The sequence below is a fragment of the Haliotis asinina genome, chromosome 12, assembly GCF_037392515.1.
Source record: "Haliotis asinina isolate JCU_RB_2024 chromosome 12, JCU_Hal_asi_v2, whole genome shotgun sequence".
In the NCBI taxonomy this organism is placed as follows: Eukaryota; Metazoa; Mollusca; class Gastropoda; order Lepetellida; family Haliotidae; genus Haliotis; species Haliotis asinina.
This window is the reverse complement of record NC_090291.1, coordinates 25,806,239-25,830,977: the sequence shown is the minus strand read 5'-3', so window position 1 is coordinate 25,830,977 and position 24,739 is coordinate 25,806,239. Positions and strand designations below refer to the sequence as shown.

The following is a 24,739-nucleotide window of genomic DNA, read 5'->3' as shown; positions in this document are numbered from 1 at the left end:
GCCGACAGAGGGCCATAAAGGCAACTAAATATCAATCAAAATCAATTATTTCAAACATTAAACTTCTCATTATCTTTACTATCAGGAGCATGGACATCATCATCCTGGCGGCAGAAATGGACCATGAAGTCCACAAGAGGCAGTGACGACTACCAAGAAGACATTTCAAGGACAGAAGTGGGCCAAGGAGGGAGAGAGGGAGGACAAGTGCCTCGAAGCCAACAGAGGACCAGGGAAGCAAGTGTTTCAATCTCTTTATGTTCACCATGGCGTCATGCCCACCTTACAACGTGCTTTTCAGAATACAGATTTTTCCACAATTCAGCATACATGTACATACATACTTTTGGCATTCATTACCTATGTAGCAAATATCATTCATTTGAAACATTAATTTATTCTTTATACAAACAAACAGAACTGTAGACATCATCATCCTGAGGGCAGAAATGGACCATGAAGTCCCCCAGAGGCAATGACGACTGCCAAGAAGACATTTCAAGGACAGAAGTGGACAAAGGAGGGAGGAAGGGAGGACGAGTGCCAAGAAGCCGACAGAGGACCATAAAGGCAAGTACATATCAATTAACATCAATTCTTTCAAACATTAAACTTCTCATTATCTTTACTATCAGGACCATGGACATCATCATCCTGAGGGCAGAAATGAAGTATGAAGTCCACCAGAGGCACTGATGACTGCCAAGAAGACATTTCAAGGACAGAAGTGGACCAAGGAGGGAAGGAGGGAGAACGACTGCCACGAAGCCGACAGAGGACCATAAAGGCAAGTAAATATCAATCAACATCAATTATTTCAAACATTAAACTTCTCATTATCTTTACTATCAGTACATGGACATCATCATCCTGTGGGCAGAAATGAAGTATGAAGTCCCCCCGAGGCACTGATGACTGTCAAGAAGACATTCCATGGACGGAAGTGGACCAAGGAGGGAGGGAGGACAAGTGCCACGAAGCCGACAGAGGACCATAAAGGCAAGTACATATCAATTAACATCAGTTCTTTCAAACATTAAACTTCTCATTATCTTTACTATCAGTACATGGGCATCATCATCCTGTGGGCAGAAATGAAGTATGAAGTCCCCCCGAGGCACTGATGACTGTCAAGAAGACATTCCAAGGACAGAAGTGGACCAAGGAGGGAGGGAGGACGAGTGCCACGAAGCCGACAGAGGACCATAAAGGCAAGTACATATCAATTAACATCAGTTCTTTCAATCATTAAACTTCTCATTATCTTTACTATCAGTACATGGACATCATCATCCTGTGGGCAGAAATGAAGTATGAAGTCCCCCCGAGGAACTGATGACTGTCAAGAAGACATTCCAAGGACAGAAGTGGACCAAGGAGGGAAGGAGGGAGAACGACTGCCACGAAGCCGACAGAGGACCATAAAGGCAAGTACATATCAATTAACATCAGTTCTTTCAAACATTAAACTTCTCATTATCTTTACTATCAGGACCATGGACATCATCATCCTGTGGGCAGAAATGAAGTATGAAGTCCACCAGAGGCACTGATGACTGTCAAGAAGACATTCCATGGACAGAAGTGCACCAGGGAGGGAGGGAGAACGACTGCCACGAAGCCGACAGAGGACCATAAAGGCAAGTAAATATCAATCAACATCAATTATTTCAAACATTAAACTTCTCATTATCTTTACTATCAGGAGCATGGACATCATCATCCTGGGGGCAGAAATGGACATGAAGTCCCCCAGAGGCAGTGACGACTGCCAAGTTGACATTCCATGTACAGAAGTGGACCAAGGACGGAGGGACGAAGGATGACTGACACGAATCTTATAGAGGACCATAAAGGCAAGTACATATCAATTAACATCAATACTTTCAAACATTACACTTCTCATTATCTTTACTATCAGGACCATGGACATCATCATTCTGGGGGCAGAAATGGACCATGAAGTCCACCAGAGGCAGTGACGACTGCCAAGAAGACATTTCAAGGACAGAAGTGGGCCAAGGAGGGAGAGAGGGAGGACAAGTGCCTCGAAGCCAACAGAGGACCAGGGAGGCAAGTGTTTCAATCTTTTTATGTTCACCATGGCGTCATGCCCACCTTACAACGTGCATTTCAGAACACAGATTTTTCCACAATTCAGCATACATGTACATACATACTTTTGGCTTTCATTACCTATGTAGTAAATATCAATCATTTGAAACATTACTTTATTCTTTATATAAACAAACAGAACCGTGGACATCATCATCCTGAGGGCAGAAATAGACCATGAAGTCCCCCAGAGGCAGTGACGACTGCCAAGAAGACTTTTCAAGGACAGAAGTGGACCAAGGACGGAGGGAGGGAGGACGAGTGCCACGAAGCCGACAGAGGACCATGAAGGCAAGTACATATCAATTAACATCAATTCTTTCAAACATTAAACTTCTCATTACCTTTACTATCAGGACCATGGACATCATCATCCTGAGAGCAGAAATGAAGTATGAAGTCCCCCAGAGGCATCGATGACAGCCAAGAAGACATTCCATGGACAGAAGTGGGCCAGAGAGGGAGGAAGAATGACTGCTATGAAGCCGACAGAGGACCATAGAGGCAAGTAAATATCAATCAACATCAATTATTTCAAACATTAAACTTCTCATTATCTTTACTATCAGGAGCATGGACATCATCCTCCTGGGGGCAGAAATGGACCGTGAAGTCCCCCAGAGGCAGGGACGCCTGCCAAGACACTCCTTGGACAGAAGTGGACTAATTAGGGAGGGACGAAAGACCACTGCTACGAAGCCGACAGAGGACCAGGGAAGCAAGTAAATCAATGAACGTGAATTATTTCAAACATTAAACTTCTCATTATCTTCACTATGAGGACCGTGGAAATCATCATTCTGGGGGGTAGAAATGGAGAGTGAGGTCCCCCAGAGGCAGTGATGACTGCCAAGAAGACATTCCATGGACAGAAGTGGACCAAGGATGGAGGGACGAAGGATGAATGACACGAATCTTATAGAGGACCATAGAGGCAAGTACATATCAATTAACATCAGTTCTTTCAAACATTAAACTTCTCTTTACGTATACTATTGGGACCGTGGACATCATCATCCTGGGGGCAAAAATGGACTGTGAAGTCCCCCAGAGCCAGTGACGACCTCTAAGAGGGAACTCCATGGACAGCCGTGGACCAAAGAGGGAGGGAGGGCAGACAAGTGCCACGAAGCCGACAGTGGACCAGGGAGGCAAGTAAATAAATTAACATCAATTATTTCCAAAATTAAACTTCTCATTATCTTTAATTTCAGCACCGTGGACATCATCATCCTGGGGGCAGAAATGGACCGTGAAATCCCTCAGAGGCAGGACGACTGCCAAGAAGACAGTCCAAGGACAATATCCAAGGATACAGACAAAGAATCCTTCTGGAGGCAGAATGAGTGCCATGAAGCCGACAGAGGAGCAAGCAGACAAGAGTTTTAGTTTTTTTTAAGAAAACACGTAAATTATCCTTGTTCACGACAATGTTGTGTGCACGTTACTGCTTCCGTTTCGGGCCACACCAATTTTTCCACAATTCCACATATAAACAGACGTGTGTATTTAATGTGTATGTGTTTCAATGATTTGAAACATTAAATTATTCTTTATACATACAGTATGGACCGTGGAGCAGAATTGGATCATGAAGTCCCCCAGAACTAGAAACAACTGCCAAGAAGACACTCCATGGACAGATGTTGAGTAAGGACCCTTCTGGAGGCAAGTCCACTGCCACGAAGACAACAGAGGTGAGTGTTAAGGGTCAGTTCGCTACTTAGAAACTATGTGTGACGTCCACTTCTGATGTCTCCCGTTGGGATCTTTCTAAAAGCGACAGAAACCACACCTGCTCACTGTCTTTAAACAAATCTCCATATGTGAAAAGTGTGATTGCTGATGCTAATACATGACTCATTTCTTTCAGGCGCGGAAACCCGGGCACATTTTGGATTTGGTTTTGGTCCCTCCACACCCGCTTCTACTCAAATTCAGTACACTGCTTCTCCGAGAGACAGATGGGATGAGTTCATGTCTAATGGTGGCTCTACAGCAGCTACGCTTTTCGCGTAGCTACCCGCCGATGGTACTGTGGAGTAGGTTCAGTGCTAGGGCCTGATTGTCCAGTCAGGATGGTTGTTGTAGCAACAGACCTGGCTAGTTAGAGTTGGTACACTCTGTGCCCTCAGTCTTTCTCAGCATTCCCCAGTAGGCCCAATGCTGACTGCACTTGACTTGTAGTTTAGGCAGTTTGGTCAATAGGGCCCCCTCATGCATGCCCTGCATGATGCTGTCATAGAGAATGCATAACTTATTGCTTACCCACCATTAATTCCTTCAGTAGGTAGTTCCCAGACAGAGCAAGTCCCATCTGGTAAAGCATTGTAATATACTACCGACAAGAAATAAGGGCACTAATGAAATAATAGCGAATTTGAAACTGCTTTAAATATCCACTAAATCAATTTTAGGCGTCAAGTTCAATATCTGGTGTGTCCACCATGTTGGGCAACACATTCACGGCACCTTGATGGCATGCTGTTAATCAATTTCCAGATGGTTGCCCGTGGTATTGCCCGCCATTCCTCTTGGAGAGCTGCACCAAGCTGGGCCAGGTTGGCGGGTCGTGGGTCCCTGGTGTACACCCTTCGACCAAGAACGTCCCAGAGATGTTTAATTGGGGACAAGTCTGGGGACTTAGAGGGCCAGTCCAATGTCTGGATACCTTCTTGTCGGAGATAAGCGGAGACAATTTGGGCCCGATGTGGTCTGGCATTATCATCTTGGAATACAAAATTTCGGCCGGTAACTCTAGCCAATGGAGCCACAACAGGACGCAATATTTGGTCAACATATCGCTGACCAGTCATGGCTCCATTAATGATGACCGAATCTGATTGTCTGTCATGTGTAATCCCACCCCACACCATGACACTATACCTCCATATCGATCATGGTCAAGAATTGCTGCTCTGGCATATCGCTCCCCGCTCCGACGCCAACAACGTTTTCTGCCATCTGTGAATCGTAAGCAAAACCTTGACTCATCAGAGAACATGGTGTAACGCCAGTGGCGCATAGCCATAGCACATAGCATTCTCCCTGATGCTGCCTAGCCCATGCCAATCTTTGGCGCTTATGGTGAGCTGAAAGGGTGACACCCTTAAAAGGACGTCTTGCTTTCAGACGAGCTTGATAGAGTCGGTTTTTAACGGTTGAGGTTGAAATGCGTCTTCCAGTGAGTGTGCGGAATTCTCTATTGATGGCAGGGGCCGATTTAAACCTATCGCGTAAAGCAATTAACGTAATGAGACGATCCTGTCGTGGTGTCGTTGATTTTGGTCTACCACGCCCAGGTCTTGTTGCAACCCCACCCGTTTGACAGTACTTATCCCAAAGGCGTGAAATTACACTTTTTGATTTACCCATCTGCCGGGCAACTTCACATAATGATGTCCCCCCCACTCTTTCATCCCCACAATTCTCCATTTTGTTGCTTCACCAAGATACTGCCTCGGAGGCATTTCTGTCAGTAAGTGTCAATCTCTATTGCATTAGTGATTGCGACTTCTCCAGTACATTTACAGGGGTTAACTTCTGTATGCACGTGTAGCACATGCTGGGCATGCATTATGCGAAATTCCATTGTCATTGGATGTTGCGTTTGGGAGATACGCCACAATAACGGACCCTGTCACAGTCAAAGTCATCTACATTCAATTTCTTGGTTCCCTTATTTTCTGTCGGTAGTATATTTCAGTTTGATATTCAGGTTAAATCTTGTTTTTCACGACCCGACATAGTTGATTTGTGTGTAACATCTGTGGGGATTGTGGGATAACTTAGTGGATAAAGCATTTGCGCCTATCTCCCGAAACCACCCTAATTCGATTTCCCATATGGGTACGATGTGTGGAGATTATATTTGTTGTTCCCGTGCTTGAATATTGCTTAAAACAGAGTGAAACTACACTCATGCAGTCATAATCTGTCGGTAAGTATGAATGATGTAAACTAGTTTTTACCTTTATTAGTAGGACTGATAAAATGAATCTTTTTTCACGATGACCTGTAGTGGAAAGCTCCAAAAAGACTTTCAGGTTTGAGTTTTTCTTTAACTGTGTGCATGTTTTGCACTCATAAACTGTATAGTAAGTACCACAGATGTAATGTATTTTCTGAGACTGCTTCTGTTTCAGGCTACAGCATTTCTTTCACAGTTCAGGGTGTGCATTTACTTTTGTCATTCATTATCTCAGTAAGTATCAATGATGTGACACATTCAAATATTCTTTACCTTTACTTTTAGGACTGTGGACACCATCGTCCTAAGACAGAATTGGACCCTGAAGTCCCCCTGAGGCAGGGACGACTGTTACGAAAACATTCCACAGACAGAAGTGGAGCCAGGACGACTGCCACGACGCTGACGAGTGTACTGGGCAACAACAACCACCTTCTATTAAAGTATTGTTCTTCATGAGCTACGTTTTCATATTATAATCAGTGTGGTGAGAATCAATGTGAAATATTCTTTACCTTCTCTTGTACCACCCTTACATAAGTGCGAAGTTTAATTCATGATGCTTATCCTTGGCCTTTCAGACACATGAACATCACCATGTGTGCGTCTTGCTCCCCTCCCTCCTCCTTGACCATCTAACCGAACACTCCAGACATGTACACATATGCATATGCTCTGTTATGTTCGTTCCATGTGGCCATGGTGAACGAATATCTGGAAAGGGTGTCAGGATTGTGTACATTTGTGACAATATATTATGGGTCTAGTAGTATAGGGAATGATAGTTCTGGACCACTTTCAAGAAATGTCTCTACAACGCCTTATTTACTAAATAAGACGTTGGTGGGCCCCTTAGCTCTTGCTACTATTACCCCTACTACAAAAAAGTTGGCGGTAATTACTGTGCCTTGGTAGGAGGTAACACTGTGCCGTACGGTACGATCAATAATTCTTCTCTTACAAACCCCCTACCCGGCCCATCCCTCAAGTAGTATAAGTTAGGTTCGTCGGCTTTCATATCCACTTTATCTATGTTGTAAGTTTTGACTGACCATATAGGATCGGTGGCCCGCTTACGGTTATCACCCTCGTGTTCCCCCGGCTGGTATAGATACCTCACTAGGGCCCTATCTGGTATCTGTTTCTCCTTCCCACGCAATGGAGCGGCCGACTCTGCAACTATTGATTTTAGTTTGATAGCGTCTGCCGGTTTCTTACCGGTGAGACGGGTGACTTCATGGTTGATTGCCGACACCACCTTGGGTAACCTCGTGACCCATTCAGTCGATCGTTTTCCAGGGGTGGTCATCTCCCTAGCATACTGATAACCGAACAAGCGCTCAGCCAAAGTCCTATTAAATCTCTCAACTATGGCTTGGCTGCGATGGGCTCCGGCCGTACCACGCCTGACCTTTGTATCGTGTTTGGCTAGCAGTTGTGACACGGCACCCATGAACTCCCGTCCGGGGTCAACTTGCAGCTCTGTTGGCCACGTCAGTGGGCTGCGTTTGTATATGCGTTCAAATCCTCTGGCTACCTGGGCCGAATCTTTCGTGGTCAAGGGTTCGGCTTCCTTGTAACGACTGGCTACATCCACTACGGTTAAGGCATACTTGTACCTCTTATCGTGGGGTAGGAACAGTAGGTCTGCCTGGTGAATGCTATTAGGTATGTTAATACCGAACCTCCTTCTAGGCACGTAGCGTGGTGCCGGTAAATAGATCTGCCACAGGGCTTGTTTTTCAAGCCACGCTTTGGCTTCCTCCGGGGGTACTCGCGCTAGTTTAGCTAGCTTATCTACTGCGTTAGCTCCTTTCCAGTACCCACGCGGGCTGTAGTAAATAGCCTCAAATTTTTTCATGTCCATACGCGTATGTGTTTATCCCATCAATAGCTATCCAACGTTTCGTGTCCATAGGCGACAGGGACGTCTTGTTTATAGTCAGTCCGTATATCTTATGTCCATCACTTCTAAGTGTGTTCATTTTATGTCTAAAGGTACGGGTCTTGAACAGGGCTTCCTTGAATCTGGCGTGTTTGATGTGTTGTTTCACCACATACTTCTTAACCCCCTTAGCCTTCCGGATCTCACTATTGTCGGCTTTCAGTATGGAGTACAGCTTAGGTCTCAAACCTATGTACTCGGCTATGGGCGTGCCAGCACACTCGTCCTTCATCTTACCTAGGACCTTTTTATTTACCGTGCTGTGTAGGGTATGGGTCTTAGGGTAGTCGCTGGTGTCGTATAAATCGAGGTGTTTTTTCATGTCCTCGTACACGTCCTCGGTTCGAATCTCCATCAGCAGGGAATCCGTGTCAGTGTACAGTACTTCACACCTGTCGCCGTACTGTTTCTTGAGCTCATTGTAGTAAAAGTCGTACATCAGGTGTTTGGATAAATCGAGGATGCTCATCCCCACGTAAACAGGCCGGTTGAATTTTATGTGGCTTTTCTTCATGTGTATGGCAACCAGGTTGTCTGTAAATATTTTATTACGGTTGAATGCCGGACTGGCTATCAATTTCCTGAGCTTGTCTTCCTCACTCGACCGAACCAGCTTCACGGTCACGCGTTTCCTCAGGTTTTCCATAGTCTTACCAAACACCGAGTTATTCATGAGCTTGTAGAGATTTTTCTCAAAATCACTGGTGGCTTTTTTTCGTAGGTCTGTGTTCATTCTGATGTAGGGCTCCATCCATGGGCTCTGGTCGAACATGAGCACCCTGTGTATTTTGGTCAGCCTCATACCCAACGACAGGTACAGCTGTAGGTTGCGATAGTGAACGATGTACTTGGTCTTATTCATTAAGTTAGGCACGAGTTTTTCAACGTCTGTCACAAGTTGACAAGTTATGTTGGTACTCAGACATCCAGTCTGTATTAACCCTCATACGTTCGGGTGCAAGGGGATAGCTGTTGTGCGATGTGTGTAATTCCTTGGGATACTCTAAGTCAACTTCGAGGATATACCCTTTGTTCGAATCTGGTGCAACCTCTATAACATCAACGTGGGGTACCCATTCGAATCCCCCTGTAGGTAGATACTGGCTCATGGCCCAGCCGTACAGGTTATTTGCGTCGAGGTAGAGAATGTGATTGGTTGGTTTGTTAGGATCGTAACCTTTCACGTATTGATTATTTGCTTTCGCGTATCGTTTGGATGCCATGGAAATCCCACCTCGCAAGCCTTTCTCAATGAATAGGTGCATGTCGTAATCTGTTAGCAATTCCAAATTAACTCCGGTCTTTTTAAGCAAGGCGTCCCACGACAGACCTGGGCTGGTGTAATACCATGCGGGGTCGAGTTTATACTGCTTTAAACACGTCCGCCTGAACGTTTCAAACACGTCGGCTAACAGCAGTACATCTGTCCTCAAGTACAGGTCGTGATAATCACCCAGGTTCTTACAACCCAGTTTATTCCATACGTTAGTCGCGTGCGAGTAATCATCTCGTGAGACGGACGCCTCATTCAGCTTGCTATAAAAGCAGTCAATAGGGGGTAGTCTGGTCTCGGTGAACTTGGCCCAACTATCAATGTACTCATAGGGGTACACACCCTTCCTCATAAGCAGGGGTCTAGTCTCGGCGTCTGTGTATCGATCGGTGATAGGGAAGGTATTGTTGGCCTTGACCAGACTGTCGAGTGACGACAGGAGGAACTGAAACGAGTCAATGAACCTAAGTCCGTTTAAACTGAAGGAGATGTATCTCTCCATGTTGTTGGGGATGCACGTTATATTACCATCGATTTTCGCGATGGCCTGCATGATCAAGTGTGAGTCGTACCCTCTCAAGTTGTGAAAGACAACGGGGATGTTTATTGTCTTAGGGTTGATTTTAAGCTTGAGGTTGCACGCGCTGTGAGCGGCGCCTCTATACTTACCAGTTATTTGGCAGTGATCTCTCACCGAATCACCGTTAAGTGGTGAGTCGCACACGTGACAGTTAGTGCTACTAGCGTGAGCTAGCCTGTCGACTCGGGTCATACGCATGGGAGCTATTCTATACAATGCATTCCTAATAATTTTTTCTTCCTCCTGTAAACACTTTAGAAACCTTTCAGCCGCGTCAGGGCCCCTATACACTACCGGAGCTTTCGTTTCCCCGTCACAACGGACGACAATGTATCCAAACGAACAGGCTTTATGCTCTTGTGTCTTGTGGGTGAAGCTACAACTGGGAGCCTCGCCGGCGGCAGCTACTAAGGCTTCGAAGTCGGCGTATATGATATAAGGTACAGACATTTGGTTCTTGTGGTTACTGAATTGTAGGATATTTTCACCTTCCTTAGGCATGTCGACTCGTATGGCCGTCTGCCCCACACCTTGACAATCATCCCGGTGGGATTCTAATAAATCAGCTCGACTGAAACCGTGTAGGCATCGTACACAAAAGTGTTTTTCCCCAACGTGTTTCGACTGGTCGTGCAACAACCGGCTGAGATGTTTTATCCACGTGTAGTGATACTTTTCACCTCGCTGGATCATGAATATATTGATAACTTGGCAATCCTTCACCAGGCTGACCCTGTGTACTATTGTTGTGTTACCTTCATGCCCAAAGACATTTATAGCCAGATTATTCTGTTTTTCTACTTTAGTGATCTGGGATATGGGGGTGGGTTCATCTATACCATCCCAGTTGAGCCCATCGTCTTGGGGATAGCTAGAAAGCCTATCTGAATGAGTGCCAGCTGGAAATAAGGCTGACCTGATAGCTAACCTCAGGCAATCGTTTCCTCTATTCTTAACGTTTACTATGGCATGTTTGTTCCTAAAGTAGGGAGGCAAGGCTAGGTATGACCCGCCTCTGAACGGCACGTAGTTAGCTATGTCTAGATAGACATTATCGATTTTATCTACAGCCCACCCGGACCCCAAGTGTGTGTAGCGTTCTAGGTATTCTCGTATCTGCTGAAAACTGGTATCGATTGATGCGTCAATGGTCTCTGCATGTGTGACGACCTCTTGTTTACCTCGGAAGTAAGGCTGAACATACTCAGTGGTACTCCCAACCTGCTTATCGAGCGACATTTTCACTGTGATCTGAAACTTGATACTTCCTAGGTTATTTAGTTCCTGGTTGACCTTATCAGCTATCAGAGGCTTGATATCTGTAATGTCTATGTTTCTATCAACGCGCATGCACCAACCTCTCAAATAATTGCCTACGGCGTGCTCAGTGCGCACGAACTGTAGGTCAATAGCTCTATTCTGTCGTAATAATTCTAAAAGCTGTGGTTTCCTCATACGGGAATACCCGCCTAAACCCAAATCGTGTGCCTCGGCTTTCAGTTGTTTTACAGTGGGAGGTTTTGCTACGGGGGCATGTGATAACAATGCGGTTAACCCGGCTCTCCCCAGGTTTGAATAACCCGTGTATCCAAGCTGTTTTGCTTGAGCTTTTAATTGTTTTACCGTAGGAGGGGCTTCTAAACCTAGTAATCTCAACAATGCTGACTTCCGCATTCGAGAATACCCGATGACACCTCTCTGTTTTGCGACCCTCTTCAGCTCGCTTACAGTAGTCATTGTGTTTACACCTAAGAGAACTAATGTCTAATTGGTTCACAGTAAGGGGAGGTAACCCTTTCACGCATTGGAGTCTATCTTGAGCAGTCGCCTACGTTCTTTTATGTAGCCTTTTTTATTCTCGTAGATGAGTTGATGTCTGACTACGTTCGCTCCGTGAGCTTTACATAGACAGTAGTGTCCTTTAACCCCGATACCACACACAGAACACGTGTAGTTAGGACTTCCCATATGGAAACAACAGAACCCCTGATTCCTGCATTTCCTACCACAGGCCTCAGTCTTCCCCATAAGTATGTATTCGCATCGGTATGGAGCGGGTCTCATGTTTACTTATATAGGTATTTTAGTTTAATTGCTTCGCAACCAACGCAGTAGCTGCTATACCCAACACTATGAAGACCAGTTCACGATTCATTTGCCCCTTGGATGGTGTGTAGTACTGAGCGAGTGTGGGTTTATTAAGCGGTTCCAATTGTTTACCAGTTAGTATGTAGTATTCTTTCATTGCTTCATCGACATCGTTGAATGTTTGAATGGCATGGTTTTCACGCGTGAGTTGTTCGTTAATAAAATCAAGCCTCTGTAGGCGTTTTTTTGCGTACTCAGCCTGTGCCCTTTGTAAGTTCTCAATAGCGAGATCGTGCCGCTTCCTTTCTTCCTGTATTGCGTGATCATCTCGTAGTTTCGAGAAGAGGAAATTACTCCCGGAAAATGCCAGGGCATTCACTAACGCCCCACCGGCCATCATAGCTATCGTGGCCATCCCTATATTTATTTCATTATATTATCAGGTATTATTCCTTGTTTTACTAGGATGTCTTTTGTAGCCATCGCCATACCAAGGTTCATTATGAGCATACCCATATCCTGCAGGTTGAAATCTAGCTTGATAGTTGGTTGTTTAAGCACCATTTTAGTCAACCGAGCGTACCCTACGGCTAGACTGGCGACCACTGTGGCGTGGTATGCGTCGTTGACGAACGTCTTCCCCTCAGACATTATGTATATGATATAAAAATATTTAAATTATAACATGATATGCGGGTCTACCGTGGGGGTGGGGGGCTCACTGTTGGGTGGTGGCTCACTATGGGAGGGTACCCCCACGTATAACCACGAGATAGCCAAGGCAGCAATTACGCCTACAGCCAACAACAGTCGGGTTGGGTTGGTTACTTTATGTTGGTTACACCACCGTTTTTTACCGGCAGCTACTCTCTTAGGATTCTTCTGTCTGGTTACTGTTGGAGGTACCTCCACTGGGGTCACTTCCCTCACTGGTTCCTGTGAAGGGGTCTCCTCCACTGTTGGGGGTGTGGGGGGTACCCCCACTGGGGTTTCCTGTGCAGCATCCATCTATACTATTATTATTATTCTTTCTCTCAAATTGACAATGCTTTGCTGTGATAATCGCCGCCGTCACTGGAGCCAACAACATGCCATATTTGTGGTACAGCTCGCAGCTGATAGAGCTCACGGCGTGTTCGATAAAAGGGTCTTTATCTAGGTCCTCCCACAGGTAAAGTCGGCGCTCTGGTGGAATGGGAAGGAAGTATGACACAATACCGGTGTATATCTGGGTCATAGCCGATCCTATTGTCTTTGTCATTTCTGCTCCGAGCCGGGACTCGTATCTAGCGTACAGCTTATCGATTTCTTCGGCTGACATTTTGTGAATTTTATCTGGAGTGTAGTCTCCAAAGTAATGTTTGGCTTTGCCACCAACAGCCAACGCCACCAGTTTCTCTCGCTTGGGGGAATCCCCCACACCCCCAGTGGGGCCTGCCGTACCCCCAGGTACCAACTGTTCGAGCAATTCCTGACACTCCATCTTATAATATAACAAGTAAGATTTAGTTTTAACTATATAATACCCGATGCAGATAAAACACAGAGAAATGAAGGTTAAGTTGCACACGACAAATACTTCAAATATCATAGCTATATGCTTAGCTTTGCTTAGCTTTAGCTTAGCTTTGCTTAGCTTTGCTTAGCTTTAGCATACTATATATGCTACTGGTTGGTCGGTGTTTAGTACGAGCTTAGCGTGTTTAGTTTCAGCGAGCTGTTTCTTCACCCGTTCCCGTTCTAATTTACTCATCACATCGTTCTCTCTCAAACACTCCTCGAACGAATCCCTGTCCTTGCAGTGAAATAAGGCCACCCATCGCGTCTGCTCCCTGAGGTCTTTCAACACCGAGTTGAACTTCTGCGTTAGCACCCAGACGCTGTGATTTGCATGCCGGCCGGAGAAGGCCAGGTACGATAGCATGTCTCTCTTTTTTGTTATCTCGCGATTAGCGCTGCAGTCGTCCAGTATGAACAGCGTCGGTTCCCCTTTAAATTTCTCGTGAAGAGCTTTCAACCAGTCCTGCAGACGTGTTCCAGGGTCGATTTTGTGTACGTCCGGGTCCGTCATCACCCAAGGTCGCGCGTATGTTTTATTCATGCTCAGAGTAGGGCACATGATAACGATGTTATCGAACACATCCTTGTAGTAACCCTCCAACATATCCAACACGAAAACGGTCTTCCCACAGCCAGTCTGCCCGCATATGATAGCGCAGTGTGGGTCAGTGGGTAACCCCAGGGGGGTGTGGGGGTCTCCCCCACTAGTAGATGGCTTGCACGAATCTCCCATTGTCTATATTAAGTTGCGCGTCCATAATAACGTACAGATATAATATACTTACCAGCGGTTTGAGCCTTCTTAGTAATCTGGATGGTTATCCCTTCGCTGCCGTTATCTATACGACGCCCGCTACCGTGCAGTTTATCATCATCCGTGGATCGCATGTCCAACCATAGGGCGTACTTGGTGGTCAGGTATTCACCGATCTGCACGGAGCCGAGGTCCAGGTCCTTTGTTATGTAATCCCCCACTGGTAGCTTTTTTATCTCATCCCACTGCTGGTGTGGTCTCATACCATGACTGAACAACTGGTTGGGCACGCCCTCGATGGTCACTTCCACCTTTTCAATCTCGGGGTTAAAAAACTTCTCGCTGTCCCTCCGGAATGGCTCGTAATCCTCCACGGGGACGACCAGGATACCTTTCATCGATCGCGCCGGCACGTTCAGGTTGATATTCCACACAGTGTCGCTCTTATCTCGCATGACTGATCTATGCCTCAGTACACGATCGTACAGTATAGCCATCTTCCCAGAGTACTGGCTTCGAACCTGCCTTGCCAGCTCCGGGCTAGTGACCATGTCGAACTCCAGAGAGATGTTGTCTATGGCATAACTGGCCTCATCACCGTTCGGCGTACGCACTACTTTGCTATAGTCGTTAAACGTGAGCTCGTATTCGAGCCTATCATCCAGCGCGGCCTGGTAAAACGGCGCGTGTCCCGTGAACAACTCGAAGTCGAGCGGCACGCAGAATCGATTCCCGTATGCTAGAGCGATGGCCTTTTCACCGTCCGATAGCTTGTCTTGCTGGTCTTGCGTGAAGACGTACCCTATGCGCGCCCGGGTTGATTTGCTGATGCCCTGGTACACATCATTGACTCGTTCTCTCTCGCTTTTCCAGAGATCCTTGTAGCAGTGAAACACGTCGCTGTCGTCGATGCTCAGCACCTCGTTACCGCTGATCTTGACGGTCGTTTTCTTGATGATAGCTCGCCCCACGTTCCGCACTAGCTCACGTTTGTCGTTGTCGGAGGTCAACGTGATATTGAACGCCAGTCGAACAGTGCCTGGTACAATGAGGTCATTCTCACCAAGGTTTGGAAATCTAACCAGCAGAGTTTGATTCTGGTCTATCTTGCTGGGATTATTGGTGATGGTCACCGACTGACGCACGGCTCTGGCTCCTAATGGTTCTCTCAATCTTCTGAAAGGATCTAATTTTCTGCCGTACATTGTTATATATAAATAAAATATATTTTAATACTAAATAATGGATGAAGACATACCTATGAATGAGATGTGGGACGATAGTGCCCAGGCATCCGATGTGCAGGAGACCTCATTTACTAGTTCGCCATTGAGCCAAGAACTTTTGGAAACAACGGTAAATGATTATTACGAAAGTTTAAGAAGAGATAAAAACTACGTTGAACCACAGGGTCGAGACTATAATAATTTTTTGATTGATAAAAAGGGTGTTCTACGCCTTAAGTCTAACAAAAAGATTTACATCTTTAACACGCGCACTAAAGAACCACTGGCCTTGTCAACTCTAGCCAGACGCTATGGTGTCAAATTTATCCGTGAAAATCTAAACATGCATAATTACGGTGGTGCAATACCTAAGGCCGTTGTTGAAGATCTGCAAGCTACCAGATCCCACCTCACCACTAGAGATGAAATGACACCACAGCGTGCTACAGAAGCCTCGGACAGCATAGAAAAACTTTTGAGCACCTACTGGGACAAACCGTTACCGGGGTTTGACTTTCCGGTAAGGGAACTGCGCGGCTTAGACGAAGCCGTGAAACGCGTGCGTGGAGAACTCGTGAACAATATGGGGAAACTGAACGAAATCGACGAGCACATCGCTAGGGAAAAAACCAAACTCAACGAAACTGAAAACGATGATATGAAGCGTCGTATCAATGAACGACTACGTGATTTAGAAGACGAGAGACGTACACGATTGGAATCCGCTTCCTCGAATCGTGAACAGCTTCGATGACAGATCAGTCGCATTCGGGAAACAATCGATAGAATACTGAACGAGGATACAACTTTAGCCAACAGGATTCGGATATTGTTCCGGGAGCAAGGGATCACCATCGCCAGCATTCTGACTGCATTTGGTTTCATCATATCAACCCTGGTGGTGTCACTGACGGGGGGAACCCCTGTGGGGGGTTCCCCCACACCCCCCGGCGGTGGTGGTGTTAAAGACTGGATAAAAAAACTCGGGGAAGGCCTAGCTAAACTGGCTGGTAAAGCCGCCGAAGCCCTTCCCGGCATCCTGGGTAGCATCGTCTCATGGTTGTTGAGCGCTCTGTCTAAAACTGCCATGTGGCTCAGTCAAAACCTGTGGGCAGCCATCGTCGCCGTGGCGGGTCTGGTGTACGTAGCGGCTAAAAAATCTTTAACCAAATAAGTCCCAAAGCTACCCCACCAACCACCAGGGCCGTTTTACTATCAATATGCTGCTGAGCCTGAATATGAGAGTGTGTGGGGGGTACCTCCACATGAACTTTAGACTCCGGGGGTGACGTCACTATACCCGTTTCACGTGGTGGGATGTGTGGGATATAGGTGGTGTTAATATCGGGGTTGATACCCAATTTTTTATCCTTCGTGGCTATGACTATTTTGTTGTTATAACCCACCACTTTTTTTACTCTCAGTTGCATATCACTCGGAGCCATGTACAACCCCACGCCGAACACGTAATTGACTTTCGATCTGGCGTATTCTAACACGTTTTGGTAGCGTTCGATGGCCCGCGGGAGATCAACTGGAGAATTGATAGCATCCTCAACGTTGGAAACGAACTGTTTCTGAGCGTCGTAAGCAGTTCCCTTACCGAGGATGTTGGAACGCGTCATAGACTGCGCACCCAACAGCGCCCACACGTACGTTCGAATCGAGTCGTTCAACCTGACTACCCCGGCACGAGTGAATCCTTTCGACTTGTCCAACATAAACATTTTCCACCCGTCTGCGGTTGACTGCTCCACTTTCTGGATTTTGAAAGCAACACCACCTTCAAAATCCATACGATCATCCCTCCATTCATTACTCGATAAAGCAAAGTCCTGCCTAAGTATACCTCGTTTCACTAAATCATCACTTGCATCTTTCACTGGTTTCGGTCCATATTTGGTAGGTTTAGGAACAATATCATCTAATGCATGGAAAAAATTCTCAGTACTAAACATTTTTCGTTTCATAAAGTTTGTTAGTAAATCTTTCTTAAATGCTTTTACTGAGAGCCCATCGCTGTAAGGAATACCCAACCCGTGGTTCAGCCCCGGTAAACGCCAATCCGTCTTAGGGTTTATTTCGAATTCATTGCAAATACGTTCGTAGACCCGTCTATCATACGGGTTGTTTGTTGCGTCCCACGCTTTGTCCTGTGGGAGGGGGGCGCTGATCTCTTTAAGGATACGTCTGACCTGGTAGTACACGTGGAACTTGAACACAGACTGACTCAGCGGTCCACGTCGAGTGTCGGTCAATGTCACACCACACCCCGTTGTAGCGCACCACACGGCAAAGTTTAATTGATTCTGCCAGAACTGCATAGGGTTGTTGAACCAAGCGTGGACTGCCTTGATGTTAGTCACCGAAAGCTTATACTTATCGAACACATCTAAAAGCTGGGCATTGAAATACAACTCAGGAGCAACCACGATCTTCATCGGGGAGAAATCTACGTCCAGTTTAGGGTAAAACAACATTTTAAAACTCTTATATAATGAGTATATATACTCTAACATGTACATAACACTTCCAGGAATAACGAGCGGTGAGGCCGTTCAGCTGACGCACGCGATCGATAACACGTCAGGTCAACTCGAAGTCGCACTCTGCGATATCACCTACCTACCGCAATGGACTAACATCAATATCAACAACAATAAGCTGTTCGTCAGTGGAACTCGCAGCCAGATAACTGACGGCTACTACAGCGTGTGCTCTCTAAACGACGAGGTCTTCAAACCCCTGGGAGCCGAACTCAAGATGAACGACTCAAACGGTACAGTGGTGGTAATCAACAATGGAAGAAACCCCTTGAGGCTCGGCCGACCATTAGCGAGGATACTCGGTATGTCTCCTGACGAGATAAAACCAACAACAACCGTCACAGGCACGAAGTTACCCGATCTAGTACCGTACCGAGAGCTGTACATTCATCTCAGTCAGGTGAGCACAACGTACAACATTCAAGGAGGTCACCCTTCCACTATACTGAGAGCAGTGCCGGTGAAAACTGAGAAATACAACGACGGTAGAACCGAGTCGTTTTCACCACGGCAGTATAAAAAATTAACCCAGGGCAACATACCTGAGCTGACAATATCGGTGTTAGATATAAATCATAATCCTGTAAATATAGGATACCTCAGCTTAACGCTTCATGTAAAATGACCAGCGCACAAGGACCCGGAGTGAAAAAATGCGTCAATATCGGGATCTCCGACCTCGGAGACACGCGCGGTTTCGACGCTCCCGGAGTAGATGGTACATCGTACGCCTTGCAACTGAAAAACAACATTTACAAACGCGTTGAAATCCCCTCCGGTGGAGCCCTAAGTGATATGATAGATACCACAAGAGCAACAGTAAACACTAAGTACTCCCTTGTCAACACCGGTGATAATAACTGGATAATATACCCATCGTTCGGGGGTAAACTGTTCGACTTAGACGATGTTGAGAGCACTACCGTCGCCCGAAACAAGCCATATATGCTCGTCTTCACCGAAGATGACAAGTGGGTGTTGTTACCCGATAACGACGACTGGTTTCTCAATATTAGACTCGTCTCTTCCTACGTGTTCACGGATAACAAAGACAACCACCTAAACAAAGTCGTGAACAATGGAACCATACTCGTGGCTTACGTCCCAACTCAGAGACGTAGCATAGTCATCAGCCCACTCGACACTATGGCAGCTCATATGCTATCGAGTAAACCGACCATACAAAACGTGAAATTGCAGTTGGTGTCTGAATTCGAAGGCGTGGTCAGTATACTAGAGGATCTACCGGCAAACTCAACACTGATCATCAAAGTCTACCTAGGGGAACCATCGGGGAATAATATCGAGATCGTGAAGGGGATCAAACTCGGGTGGGTGAAACGACACCAGTATCAAGTTTGTAACGTTTACGTGCGGGTGGGTACCGACTCCAACACCAGTCTGCAGGGGGTCAACGTGATCGTGGAAAACAAGATATCACTAACCAATATCTTCCTACCTGCCAACATACACTTCATGGGTATGAAGTTCACCCCTGAATTATTATCAAAAAACCAGTTGGAAATTATATCGTAATAGTATAATAATGACCAGTCATCGCCCCAACACTACGCTTAACGACCTGGGAGATACAGAGGGATTCGATCAGCCTGGTGAGGAAGGTGAATTATACATCCTACACTTCAAAGACAACGTGTACAGACGGGTGCCGTTACCAGATTTAAAAGAGCCCAAATGGCTGATCAACATAACACTCGCCTCACCTTACATCACATTAAATGAATCGGGGCGTATCTCTAAGATTAGGAACAACGGCATCTGGCCCGGGGATTTCATTCCGGAGAGGGGATTAAGAAGAAATAACAAAAATAGTTTAACGTCTTTCTTAGAAAATAAATTAACATTTAGTAATCCTAAAACAATATTACCCCCCTTCACACTCATCACAGAAGTCTTCTTTGAGTATTCATACAATGGAGACTCCCCAATAATACACCAAATTTTACCCGGGGTGTTAATACGCTGGTTGAGCAGACACGAAGGCGAATATTGCCGTATTGTTATACAACAGGATACCACGGGTCCTATAAACCACTTAATAAGCCTCCTTGGGGTTTATATTGCACCAGACAATTCTATTAGCCTCTCACCTATTACCCTGACTAATAATCTAGAAATTATAGACTTTAAATTCATTGATAGATTTTTAACTGAAACCCAATTAAAATATCTTTCAAAATATATATTATAGGATGGGTCTGTACCCAGTCGTAGAGGAAGTAGCGAAGACGTTGGAAACCGTAGATGGGTTCCGCTTGAGGCAGTTATGTGATGTGAAACGTCAACTAGAACAAGACCGTGACACGCGGAAAGCACTATGTAAGAAGTACAATAGAGCTTTCAATATCGTGGACGGGGCTGACACTGCCCTTATGGCAACCTGCATGGGACTAGGGGCGGCAGGTGTTGGGTTGTTAACCACCATCGTGGCTGCACCTATAGTGCTAGGTTTTGAAATAACAGCTGGGATAGCGGGGGTGTTAGGGTTGGCGCTTAAGTTGGTATCACGCAGACTGCATCGTAAGGCATTGAAACACGACGAGATCAGGGTTCTAGCCGAAGCAAAGCTGAACACAGTGAGTGAGCGTATTTCCATAGCACTCTCTGATAGTAAGATCTCAGAAGAGGAGTTTAGTTCAATCCTCTCTGAACTCAAAAAATATAACGGAATGAAACAAGATATTCGATCCAAGTCTCGTAAGTCTGCTATCAGCGAGGACGAGAAAAAAAAGTACATAGCACAGGGAATACAAAAAGCCCAGCAAGCCTTTATTATGAACACCAAAGAGATCGTAGGCGGTTCACGTTAAACTGCTTCATCGATATAAACGTGTATTGATCGTACCGTACGGCACAGTAATTACCGCCAACTTTTTTGTAGTAGGGGTAATAATAGCAAGAGCTAAGGGGCCCACCAACGTCTTATTTAGTAAATAAGGCGTTGTAGAGACATTTCTTGAAAGTGGTCCAGAACTATCATTCCCTATACTACTGGTCTACTACTGTAAACCCTCCAGTAGAATAGGTCTTGTTGCATACGTCGAGGGAACACGGTTCCTAGGGTGGTTTTCAAAAATGTTTTTTACCTGGTTTTACGTGTCGGGCTTCAAGTACCTTTGACTGTTTTCAAATGTACATCTAAGATATACATATATAATTTTTAACTTACCTTACCATAGGTCTTATGCATATTACCTCAAGCTACGCAAGGTAAGTATTTAAATATCTAAAATATTTAGATTTTAATAATTATGAAAGAAGAACCAAATGTTGGTCGTGTTTGTGCGTATTGTTTCTGTGTGTTCGAAAATTTGGCATTGTACCATGTTTGGAATGGTGACAATAAAAAACTGTGAACCTCACACAGTTGTACTTGTTATAATTTTGTTTTTGTTGATTATGAGAAAGTTGTGCACTCAAGGAGAACTGTGTTCGTCAACAGATATCAGCCAACTCATCAAAACATTCCACTTTTGTTGCAATATTGCAACATTTAATAAGCAGTTTTTATACAGGGGGAAAAATGTACATGTAAAGCAATGCTAATTTTAAAATGTTCTGCTGGACAGTTCCTTCCAACTAACTTACTCACTGAAAAAGGAAATAAGGCAAGACCAACATTCAAACAAAACTACAACAGCAAGAGGAAGTAGTAACTACAAACCAAAAGTTACAATACAAAATACTATCAGCATTACCAGACCACATCGCTTTGACTATTGTTGTAAAGCGATGTCTTACTGTTAAGTAGACACATTCACGGATTTGAACAGATAAGGCACACACTTTATAAGAGCAACTGAAATAATAAATACAGAACAGTTTTCGATATGGTTGTGATACATTCTATGTATCTCATTCCCAGTTAATAGTCCAGTCACAGGATGTTTCGATTGTTCCATGCTGGACTGAGGTGGAAGGACACATGTCCTTGTTGTATCTCTACCCCCGGTCATTCTCACTCTTCTAAATAATAATGACTGTGAATGAGATCTTCAAAACTTCAACGCTCTTTACCCGTCAATCACCATTATACAACTGATTTTCTCTAAGTGATTCCTCAAGTCACAACCGTTCCACACTCCTTCCAAAATGACCTCACACACATCACCATAACAACACAATAACAGTCTTACTTACATTCTTTGTAGAACACCATCATTCTCTCCAAGATCCATTTCACTTCCTCTTCCTGTCACAACTCCATGCACCAACTCACACACCAACACTGTCACGAGCACTCATACAAACGACACACATAACATTATCCCCCTCCAACAATGAAACAAGTCCACATGTCCACAAGTTATTAATATTTTATACTCAATATATACATGAATCCTTTTACAAATGTTATAGCACATTTCCTTATTATGAAAAGTATTTAACAATATGTAGAAGTTTTATACAATTATATACAAGTTGATAGTACCACATTATTCATAGTTCAATTTGACTTCATACATTAGCACAACACTGTATTTAGTACAAAGTTCGTGAATCGTGATGGTCTCACTGATGATCTGATTGGCCTTTCCCGTTTACCATCACCGGATACAGACTGTCCTTTATGGCTGGTATATTGAGGATCATCACCATTGGTAGTAACGTCCTCAAACTGGACAACCTTAGGACCGACATTGTCTAGAGTCAAAAGTGTTTTTCTGTTGTATTGGCCTTGTGAATTCTCAGCTAGTTTTTCTAATACACTTCTTGAGGCGATTCCTACACACCAAAAGGTCTCTTTCATCTCTTCTCATTCTGTAGTTGACCTCACCCACATATCTCACTATAAGGTAAGGGTCTTCCCAAAAATGTTTGAATTTCTTACACTGACCTGCATTCAACACTGGTTTATACAACCACACACACTCACCATTAACGCATACCTCACAGTTGGTACCCTTTGGACTGAAGAACGGTTCGTGGAATGCGTATTCGGATATGTTCAGTTAGTGGGTGTTTTGTTCTTGGACAGATTGTTGTGCTCGCAAACGCACAACGCTTCGCGGAAAGGACTTCTGCACGAGATTTCCATGCATGTGTCTTATATAAGAACAGTTCGTGATTCTGCAAAATTATTAGGGTTTGGTTAGGAGAGTTATGACACTGATTATGTGACGCCTGTGTGTTAGATGTTGAACGGTTGACATGTTAGAAATTAGTTGGTCATAATTGGACCTCAGTTGGATATTGCCAGTGTGCGGTGTCTTACACTCGTTAGTTTGTTGGAGACAGACAGTTGTGGGGAAATAAAATCTGGGGTTGGATAAATGGAATTTTGTTTTGTTTTGTAAATTCCACTGCAAAACAAAATGGTAGCACAGCGTGGTTGTTTTAGGTTAGTTGCGGATGGTTAGGTTAGATGCAGGTAAGGTTAGTTGCTGGTTAGTTCTGTCAAAGGTTTGGTTAGGTTGATTTTACATCATGTCGGAGAAAGCAGTGAAGCAGAAAACTTCAGTGGATGAGGCCAAGGTTGCTAAAATAGACGTTGGTGACAATATCATCAAATTAAAGAAACAAAAAGCAGCAGCTAAAACTGCTTTTACAAAATGCACAAACAAGCTGTATAATTTGATAGAAAAGGCTGATGTTCCTTCCCGTCGGGAGGTTAGAGATGTAATTGACAAGGTAAGTTCACTTCATCTTAAAGCAGTGAATATCATGGTTGACTTGATTCAGGCATATTCAGGTACTGGGGACGCTGAAAGCAAAACGCAAGTCTACAAAGAACTTGCATCAGTAGAACTGATAAATGAAGATGTTGTTAAAATGGCACAAGCATATTTGAATGAGGTCAGATGCTACTTCTGTAAGCAGCATAAGAACAGGTTTATCAGTGCTATTCTATCAAGAAAATCAAGTCGAACAAACTGCACAATCTGATCAAAATACAAACTTCAAACAGAACACTGACAATCAACAAGGCATAAATAAGAATGTTGTCACAGAGAAAAAAGAGGAGAAAGTCGAATGTCTGGATCCCAAAATAAATGTGGTTGAAACTTCTGGAGCACATTGTGATGTTCGCATAACAGATCCTATCACAACTAGACATGAGCTTGAAAAAGATATGTGGAAACAACTCAAAAGAGTTTCCATACCCACATTTAATGGTGACATGAAAATGTTTGAGAATTGGAAAGTAGCATTTGTAGCTTGTGTGGACATGGCGCCAGCCACCCCCGAATACAAACTGTTACAGTTAAGGCAATGTCTTACCGGAGAAGCATTGAAAGTAATAGCTAGTTTAGGTCATAGTGCGGCTGCAAATGACATCGCATTAGAACGTCTTTAACATAAGTATGGTGGCAAAAGACGCAACATCGCTTTGAAGTTAGAAGAAATAACAGAGTTCAGGCCAATTAGGTCAGGTAATGCCAGGGACTTGGAGAAGTTTGCTGACTTGCTTGATATTTTAGTGGCAAACCTTAGAGAATCGGATAAGTTAGAAGAGTTGGGTAATGGAACCTTATACTCACAATTGCTCAAGAAATTAACAGAGTCCATGGTAATACAATATCAGAGGTGGATATTTGAGACACAGAGACAGGAATCTGTCGAAGTCCTTAGGGAATGGATTCTGCAAGAATCGGAGTTTCAGGTCATTGCAAGTGAAGTGATAAATGGGGTTGCTGAAAGGCAGAAATCACATGAACGT

General features: G+C 44.7%; 1 long non-coding RNA gene across 1 annotated transcript in view; it reads right to left on the bottom strand.

Annotated features, from left to right (window-relative positions):
• The window catches only part of LOC137258221 (uncharacterized), a 56,608-nt gene extending 34,347 nt beyond the window's left edge, over window positions 1-22,261 (bottom strand). The window contains exon 1 of the long non-coding RNA XR_010954618.1: window positions 22,219-22,261. This is a non-coding gene — a long non-coding RNA (uncharacterized lncRNA). The remainder of the gene's footprint in view (window positions 1-22,218) is intronic.
• Between the last annotated feature and the right edge of the window lie 2,478 nt (window positions 22,262-24,739).